The sequence below is a fragment of the Mus caroli genome, chromosome 4 (genome assembly GCF_900094665.2).
Source record: "Mus caroli chromosome 4, CAROLI_EIJ_v1.1, whole genome shotgun sequence".
In the NCBI taxonomy this organism is placed as follows: Eukaryota; Metazoa; Chordata; class Mammalia; order Rodentia; family Muridae; genus Mus; species Mus caroli.
This window is the reverse complement of record NC_034573.1, coordinates 12,039,782-12,049,378: the sequence shown is the minus strand read 5'-3', so window position 1 is coordinate 12,049,378 and position 9,597 is coordinate 12,039,782.

Here is a 9,597-nt window from a genome sequence, read left to right as displayed (position 1 = left end):
GGGTATGGGGGAATTTTGGGATAGCATTGGAAATGTAATTGAGGAAAATACGTAATAAAATATATAAAAAAAAACATTATTGAGAAACTTATGTGATATTTTCATAACTTGATTGCACATTTCTCAAGCATGAAGTTTGTAGATGATAATTTCACGTTAAAAAAAGTGGCTGGATATAAAATTAACTTATGTGGTGTTTTCATAACTTGATGGCACATTTCTCAAGCATGAAGTTTGTAGATAATAATTTCATGTTAAAAAAAAGTGGCTGGATATAAAATTAACTCAAATAAATCAGTAGTCTTCCTTTATACAAAAGATAAAGAGGCTGAGAAAGAAATTAGAGTAACAATTCCCTTCACAATAGCCACAAATAGTATAAAATATCTTGGGGTGACTCTAACCAGTGAAAGACCTGTATGAAAATAACCTCAAGTCTCTCAAGAAAGAAATCAAAGAAGATCTCAAAAAATGGAGAGATCTTTCATGTTCATAGATTTGGAGAATCCATAGTAACATAAACATAGTAAAAATTGCCATCCTACCAAAGGACAGGTTGCATTGCAATCTATAGATTCAGTGCAATCCCCATCAAAATCCCAACACAATTCTTCAAAGACATGGAAAGAACAATTCTCAAATTCATCTGGAAAGGCAAAAAAAAAATGCACAATAGTGAAAAAAATCTTTAACAATAAAGGAATGGCTGGGGGAATCATCATTCCTGACCTCAAGCTTTACTACAGAGCAATAGCAATAAAAACTGTATTCTGTTGGTATAGAGACAGACACATGGATCAATGAAATAAAATTGAAGACCCAGAAATAAAACCACACACTTACAGTCACTTGATCTTTGACAAAGACAGAAAAAAGTATACAATGAAAAAAAAAAAGCATCTTCAATAACTGGTGCTAGTCTAACTGGCTGCCTGTATATAGAAGAATGAAAATAGACCCATATTTGTCACCTTGTACAAAGCTCAAGTCCAAGTGTATCAAGGACCTCAACATAAAACCAGATACACTGAATCCAATAAAAGAGGAAGTGGGAAAAAGCCTTGAACTCATTGGCACAGAGGGAAATTTCCTAAAGAGAACTCCAATGGCTCATGCTCTAAGATCAACAATTGATAAATGGGAACTCATGAATCTAGAAAGCTTCTGTAACCACAGGACATAGTGGATAAGACAAATCAGCAACCTACAGATTGGGGGAAAAAATCTTCACTAACCCCACATCCATTAGAGGGCTAATATCCAAAATATATAAAGAAGTCAAGAAGTTAATCACCAAAAAATCCAAACAACCCAATCAAAAAATGGGGTATATAACTAAACTGAGAATTCACAATTGAAGAATCTCAAATGGCTGAGAAACACCTAAAGAAATGTTCAAAGTCCTTGGTGATCAGAGAAATGCAAATCAAAATGATCCTGAGATTCTACCTGACACCAATCAGTATGGCTAAGAACAAAGCCTTAGGTGAAAATACATGTTGGAGAAGATGTGGAGAAAGAAGAATACTCTCCATTGCTGGTGGATTGCAAACTGGTACAAACACTCTGGAAATCAATCTGAAGGTTCCTAAGAAAATTGGAAATAATTCTACCTGAAGACCCAGCTATACCAGCTATACCACCCAAAAGATGCCCTACCAAGCCACAGGGACATGTGTTCCATTATGTTCATAGAGGCCTTGTTTGTGATAGCCCGAAGCTGGAAACAACCTAGATGTCACACAACAGAAGAATGGATACAAAAAATGTGGTTCATTTACACAATGGAATACTACTCAGCTATGAAGTACTAGGGCATCCTAAATATTTTAGGAAAATGTATGGATAGAAAATATCATTGTGAGTGAGGTAACTCAGACCCAAAATGATGTGCATGGTATGTACTCACTAATAAGTGGATATTAGCCAAACAAACAAACAAAAAAAAAGTACAGAATATCCAAGATACAATCCACAGAACTAAAAAAGCTCAATAAGCTGAAGTGCCCAAATGAGGATGCCTCAGTCCCACTTGAGAGGGAGAAGAAAGCAATCACACATGGGGAGGAAGGGAGAGACCTGGGAGGGAAAGTGGACAGAGTGGTAGTTGAGAGGGAGAGGGGGAACCTGTTCTGGTATTGGGAGAGGGAAAAGGACTAAAGCCCTGAGGGCCAGCAGAAGAATAGAAACAGGCAACCTCGGGAAATAGAAGAGCGGGTCCCTCTAGAATGCACCAGAGAACTGGGAGGTAAGAGACTCTCAGGTCTCAAACGGAGGGACCTTAGATGAAATCCCAAACAGTAGAGAGAGGAAACTTATAGAGCCCACCTCCAGCAGGAAGGCATAACATCAAGTGAGGGATTGGGTTGCCATCCCACAGTCACATCTCTGACCCATAATTGTTCCAGTCTGAAAGAATTACAGGGATGGAAATGGAGAGGAGCCTGAGGAAAAGAAGGTCCATGTACAGGCCCAAAGTGGGATCCACCTCATGGGATGGTCCCAAGGCATCACACTATTACTGAGGTTGTGGAGCACTCAAAATAGGGACCTACCATGACTGCCCTCTGAAAGATCCAACAAGCAGCTGAAAGAGTTGGTTGCAGATATTTGCACCCAACCAATGGCCAAAAGCAGCTGACCCCTCTTGTTGAACTAGGAAAAGCTAAATGAAGTTGAGAAGAAGGGTGATCTTATAGGAAGACCAGCAATCTTAATCTGGACCCTAAGATCTCTCAAACACTGGACCACCAGAAAGCATACACCAGCTGATATGAGGCCCCCAACACATACAGTAGAGGACTTCTAGTTCTGTGTTCATTCAGAGATGATGCACCTAACCCTCAAGAGACTGAAGACCCCAGGGAGTTTAGAGGTCAGGTAGGGTGTGGGTAGGGGCATCCATGTGAAGACAGGGTGGGGAGCTTTAGGATGTGGAACAGTTGGAGGGTGGATGGGGTGTGGGTGTGGGTCAGAGAATGGAATATAGAGTGTAAAAATTAAATTAATTTTTTAAACAGAAAAGACTCTCCTGATTATAAAATGACACCCAAGCTGAGGCTCAGAAAATAGTCTCCTACCCATTCCCCGCCGCCACAGAGGTTATAGGACAAAGGAAAGAGAAATTGAGTTTTTAGGTATAGCGAATTGAGGAAGGGAGGGAAATAACAACTTGTTAAGAAAGATTGCCAGTACAGAACCCTCTGGTTTCATTTGGTAAGGATCCAGAGTTGTATCTGTCACTAACCTTGCTTCTCCTTGGGGTCACTGCTAATTTATGTTCTGCTTTCAGTTAAATGGAAAGAGAGCTCTCAGTCCTAACTTCTATCTACCTTTTCTTATTTACCTTCAACACAAAGTACACTTTAGCGGAATGTTTCTCAACATGAACATAAGAGTCATGATTCCTTTTGGGTCAAAGGACCCTTTCACACAGGAGAAGTAAGGACATTAGAAATTTTGGATATTAACATTTACCTACTTATTTGTAGTCTATAACTCCTATAAAGAAAATATCTTTTCTAAATTGTTCATTATAGAATCCTTGGCCCTGAGGATAACTTCTGGCCCTGAGTAGATCTGGAGAAACATTTAATTCATGGATGAACACACACATTAAATGTATTCTGATGAACCAAATGGATTTAACAGATATCTATAAAACATTTCACCATAAAACAACACCCTTCACAATAGTCACAAACAATATAAAATACCTTGATGTGACTCTAACCAAGAAAGTAAAAGATCTGTATGACAAGAACTTCATGTCTCTGAAGAAAGAAAAATCGAAGAAGATCTCAGAAGATGGAAAGATCTTTCATGCTCATGGATTGGCAGAATTAATATAGTAAAAAGGCTATCTTGCCAAAAGAAATCTACAGATTCAATGTAATCCCCATCAAAATTCCAACTCAATTCTTCATAGAGTTAGAAAGAGCAATCTGAATATTCATGTGTAATAATCGAAAACCCAGGATAGGGAAAACTATTCTCAATAATAAAAGAAGTTCTGAGTGAATCAACATCCCTGATCCCAAGCTGTATTGCAAAGCAATCTTTATGAAAACTGCATGGTATTGGTACAGAGACAGTCATGTAGATCAATGGAATATACAAAGAACTCAAGAAGTTAGACTCCAGAGAACCAAATAAATATACTAAAAAATGGGGAACAGAGAATTCTCAACTGAGGAAACTTGAATGGCAGGGAAACTCATAAAGAAAAGTTCAATTTCCTTAGCCATCAGGGAAAAGCAAATCAAAATGACCATGAGATTCTACCTCACACCAGTCAGAATGACTAAGATCAAAAATTCAGGTAACAGCAGATGCTGGCAAGGTTAGGGAGAAAGAGGAACACTCCTCCATTGCTGGTGTGGTTGCAAGCTGGTACAACCACTGTGATGGTTTGTATATTCTTGGACCAGGCTGTGGCACCATTTGGAGGTGTGGCCTTGTTGGGATAGGTGTGACCTGGTTGAAGTAGGTGGGTCACTGTGGGTGCAGGCTTAAAACTCTCACCCTAGGTACATGGAAGTCAGTCTTCCACTAGCAGCCTTTGGATGAAGATGTAGAACTCTCAGCTCTGCCTGTGCCATGACAGCCTGGATGCTGCCATGCTCCCACCTTGATGATAATGGACTAAACCTGTGAACCTGTAAGCCTGCCCCAATTCAATGTTTTTTGTTTTTTGTTTTTTTTTTAAATAAGACTTGCCTTGGTAATGGTGTCTGCTCACAGCAGTAAAACCCTACCTAAGAAAACCACTCTGCAAATCAGTCTTGCCATTCCACAGAAAATTGGAAATAGTATTACATAAGGTCCCAGCTATACTACTCCTGAACATATACCCAGAAGATGTTCCAACATGTAGTAAGGATACATGTTCCACTATGTTCATAGAAGCCTTATTTATAATAGCCAGAAGCTGGAAACAACCCAAATGTCCTTCAATGTCCTCAACAGAGGAATGGATACAGAAAATGTAATACATTTACACAATAGTGTACTACACAGTCATTAAAAACAATGACTTCATGAAATTCACAGACAATTGCATGGAATTAGAAAATATCATGAGTGATGTAATACAGTCACAAAAGAACACACATGGTATGTACTCACTGATAAATGGATATTAGGCAAAAAGCCCAGAATACCCATGATACAACTCACAGACCATATGAAGTTCAAGAAGAAGGAAGACAAAAGTGTGTATACTTCAGTCCTTCTTAGAAGGGGAAACAAAGTAATAACAGGAGATAGAGGGTAAGAGGGACTTGGAAGGAAGCAAGGAGGGGGAGGGTAAAAAGGGGGAGGATCAGGTATGGGAGGAGTCAGGGATGATATAAAGAAGGTCAGGAAATTGAACAGAGGTGTGCAGTAATGGGAGATGGGGACCTGGGGGTAGCCAACAGAAAGTTTCAGATGCCAAGAAACATGAGGCTCCTAGGACCCGATGGGGATGGCATTAGCTGAAATACCTAACAAAGTGGAGGTAGAACCTGTAGAGACCATATCAGGAGGTTAGGCAAAGCCCCTGGGTGAGGGATGGGGCCACCCACTAGTCTCCAAAATTTTAACCCAGAATTGCTCCTGTCTAAAGGAAATATGGGGACAGTGTGGAGCAGAAACTGAAGGAAAGGCCATCCAGAGACTGACCCACCTGGTGATCTATCCCATATGCAGCCACCAAACCCAGACACTATTGCAGATGACAGGAAGTGCTTGTTGACAGGAGCCTGTTATAACTGCCTCCTGAGAAGCTCATCCAGAGCCTTACTGATGCAGATGCAGATGCAGATGCAGATGCTTGCAACCAACCATTGAACTGAACACAGGGATCCCAGTGGAGGAGTTAGGGCAAAGACTGAAGGAACTGAAGGGGGTTGCAAACCCAGAGGAGGAACAACAATATCAACCAACCAGACCCCCCAGAGCTCCTAGAGACTAAACCACCAACCAAAGACTACACATGGAGGGAGCCATGGCTCCATCTGCATATGTAGCAGAGGATGGCCTTGTCGGACATCAATGGGAAGAGAGGCCCTTCCTTGGCCCTGTGAAGACTTGATGCCCCAGTGTAGGAAAATGCCAGGGCCAGGTAGCAGGAGTGGTTGGGAGGTGGGGGAGCACCCTCATATAAGCAGGGGCAGGGTATTTGTGGAGTGGAAACAGGGAAAGGGGGTAACATTTGAAATGTAAATAAATAAAATATTCAGTAAAAAAAGAGAGAGACAGACAGACAGACAGAAAATGCTGGAACTGATGCCAGAGTTATGTGAAGAAGAATACAATGTCTAGGAAGAAAGTACTCCTTAATTTGGACAGAGTGGAATTCATTGATTGAGGAATAAATTAAGCAAACAAGTAAAGAAATCCTGTGTAGCCTATAATTAGAACAAAAAGAACAAGGAAGAAAAACTAAATGGAACTGATAGAGTTCACATCAAAAGATAACAGGAAGGAGATCACATGGATGTAAACAGAGAAGTAACAAAGGCTGAGGTATCATTCTCCAAATTACAATTTGGAGAAAGGTAAGTTGAGATAAGGTCCTGTTGTGTAGCACAGGCTTCCTCAAATCCACCATCCTTCTGCCTCAGTGTTCTGAAGGCTGGAGTCAGAGAAGTATACCATCATGCCCAACTCTATTTTTGTTTTCTTTATTTTTGATATTGTAATTTAATTACTACATTCCTTCCCTTTCTTCCTTCCCAGCCCTTGCATATGCCCCACCCTGCCATTTTTCAAAGTCATCACTTCTTTTTTTATCAATTGTTATTACATGAAAACATGTATTTGTGCATACATATTATTCTTCAATATAACCAGTTGAATCCATGTTATGTGTTACTTGTATGTGTGTGTTCAGGGATGACAGTTTGTAACCTGACAACAAATTGTATGTTCCCTTTTGGGGAGAACCACCTCTTTCACACCCAGCTTTCCTCAGTTGTCTTTAATTCTTTTGTAAGTTTGAGTCTCTGTGGACATTTTCCTGTTTGACATGTCTCAACCTCAGTTGTCACTAACAATACCTTGTTCGTGGTCCTGAAATTTGGAAAAGATGGCCAAAGTTTGGAAGTAGCATCCACCTGCTGATACTTCTTCCTATCAAGTCAAGTGTTTCTGTATTATACTTTTATATACTATCTATGAGCACTGATTTATTAAGTCAAGCATTCATAATTATATAAATTATACATACTGCTTACACTGTATATAAACAATAATTTCCCAAAAGTAGAATCAAGACATCCTTAAGAAAATTTCTTAAGTTTGTAAAGAAGTAGAGCTGTTCTTTTATCAGCTCTCTACATCCTGAGAATCCTCTATATTGTTAATCTGAAAAAATATCAAGAAAATTTGCAATAACATTAAATGAACACATGTGCAAGAGACTTCGATAGCTTTATAAAAATTTATTTACCCTCTAAAAAAAATACATCATCACTACCTGAGAAGAAAAATAAAAGGAACATGACTTGGTGCATAATATTGAATTCCTAAAAGTTTAACAGAAATGTATAAATCTTGATATACTTCATTTATTCAAGTAAAGAAAGAAATACATAAGACCTTAATAACATGCACCAGTGAGTAGGAAACCAATGGCAAATTACCTAATTTTCTGGATTTGAAAGTATGGAAATAAGGGCAGTTTTAAGTCAAAGCTATTACATTAATGAAACATCATAATACAACAAAAATATGGTAAAATGCTACTACCATTTGCACTCCAGAAACTATCAGAAATAGTTATTCACAGGAGCACCCGGCATGGGGTTGTTGCTGGCATATGTTCTGAGTGCTGGTGGTTATCAGAAAGCTCTTCGATATCTAGATAGAAACCAAGTAGTGCCTGAGCAGCTGGGCAGCAAGCAATCGGAAAGGAGGTCTGAGGAGCTCCTGAGGAGATTTATGACTGCAGCTTACAAGAAGAGTGGGAGTGGGTGGTCTGGGGAGCAGGGCAGGGGGTGATATAGGGGACTTTCAGGATAGCATTTGAAATGTAAATGAAGAAAATACTAATAAAAAATTCAATTAAAAAAAAAAAAAAAAAAGAAGAGTTGAGCTCTTGGGATCCTTGGGGCAAGGCCACTGTGAGCACTCATACCAACACAGTTCTGTGAAGATCCTTCATGGCTTTATGTGACTCTACTCTCCACCCCACAAAAAAGGGATCCAAACTAAATTAACCCTGGCATTGATCTGACTGCAGATAATTTTTTTTAGAAAATTGCATTCTTTGAAACTAATATAAAACTGTAAATAAACTTTGGAAACAAAAGTGAAACTTTTTTTTTTGAGAAATTAAAAGTCTACTGTAGTTTTCTTAGGTGTTTAGGGAGATCAAATCTCTCCAAGGTGTTTAGGTAGTAATTTGAAGTTACTGATTATACAATATTAATATGATAACAATGACTAATGTTTATAGAAAGTCACTTTCAAACTGTTCAAAACCTGTTACCTTTACCATCTCATTTAGTTATCTCTCTAGAAAACTGTCATCCAGAAATTGTGTCCACTTCTTACAGAAATGCTAAAAGAATGACCTCAAGCTAGACTTGAAACTAGTTGCAAAACTGACCAAATACAATACTATAATGTGTGTGTGTGTGTGTATATATATATATATATATATATATATATCACTTATAAATATATACATTTATTATTTATTGATCTCTCTTTAAAATTTAATCTTTAGACCACCATGTCTATATCATTGTCATGGAGTATTTCATGCATGATTCACCAATGAACTTATATATTATCCTTAAATGCCTGTGATACACTGGGGTATTTATAAACAATCCTTTAAGAATGCCTTTTAAGTTATTTAAAGATGCGGATTCTGTTGATAATGTTGTATGAGACTGAAGTGAAACCAGTCAATATCATGTCTTAGAAATAACAGAAGTAAGACATAGTTTGAAGATGATAGTAGTTGGCCTACATTATATCAGCTTCAAAGGGTCCAAATATTGTTTAAGTTTGAGCAATTCCTGTAAGTAATTCTAGTCAAAACTTAACATTTGAAAACGCTGATATTCTAAGCTTGGATGTGTTCATTTGGTGTTGATTACATGTATTTGGTGTGCCAGTTTGTGTTTCATTTTGAGTGTTACATGAATATAAAGGCTGCAGTAGTATTCCTTCTAGTCAGCATTGTTTAATCAGGCCACAAACCTTGATTGATTCTGTTCTCCCTTTAGCATTCTTTCTTTTGTTATTAATTTTTTTTCGGTTTTCTTTTTTTTTATTACATATTTTCCTCAATTACATTTCCAATGCTATCCCAAAAGTCCCCCATAGCACCCCCACTTCCCTACCCACCCATTCCCATTCTTTTGGCCCTGGCATTCCCCTATATTGGAGCATATAAAGTTTGCAAGTCCAATGGGCCTCTCTTTCCAGTGATGGCCGAATAGGCCATCTTTCGATACATATGCAGCTAGAGACAAGAGCTCCGGGGTGCTGGTTAGTTCATAATGTTGTTCCAACTATAGGGTTGCAGATCCCTTTAGCTCCTTGGGTACTTTCTCTAGCTTCTCGATTGGGAGCCCTGTGATACATCCAATAGCTGAC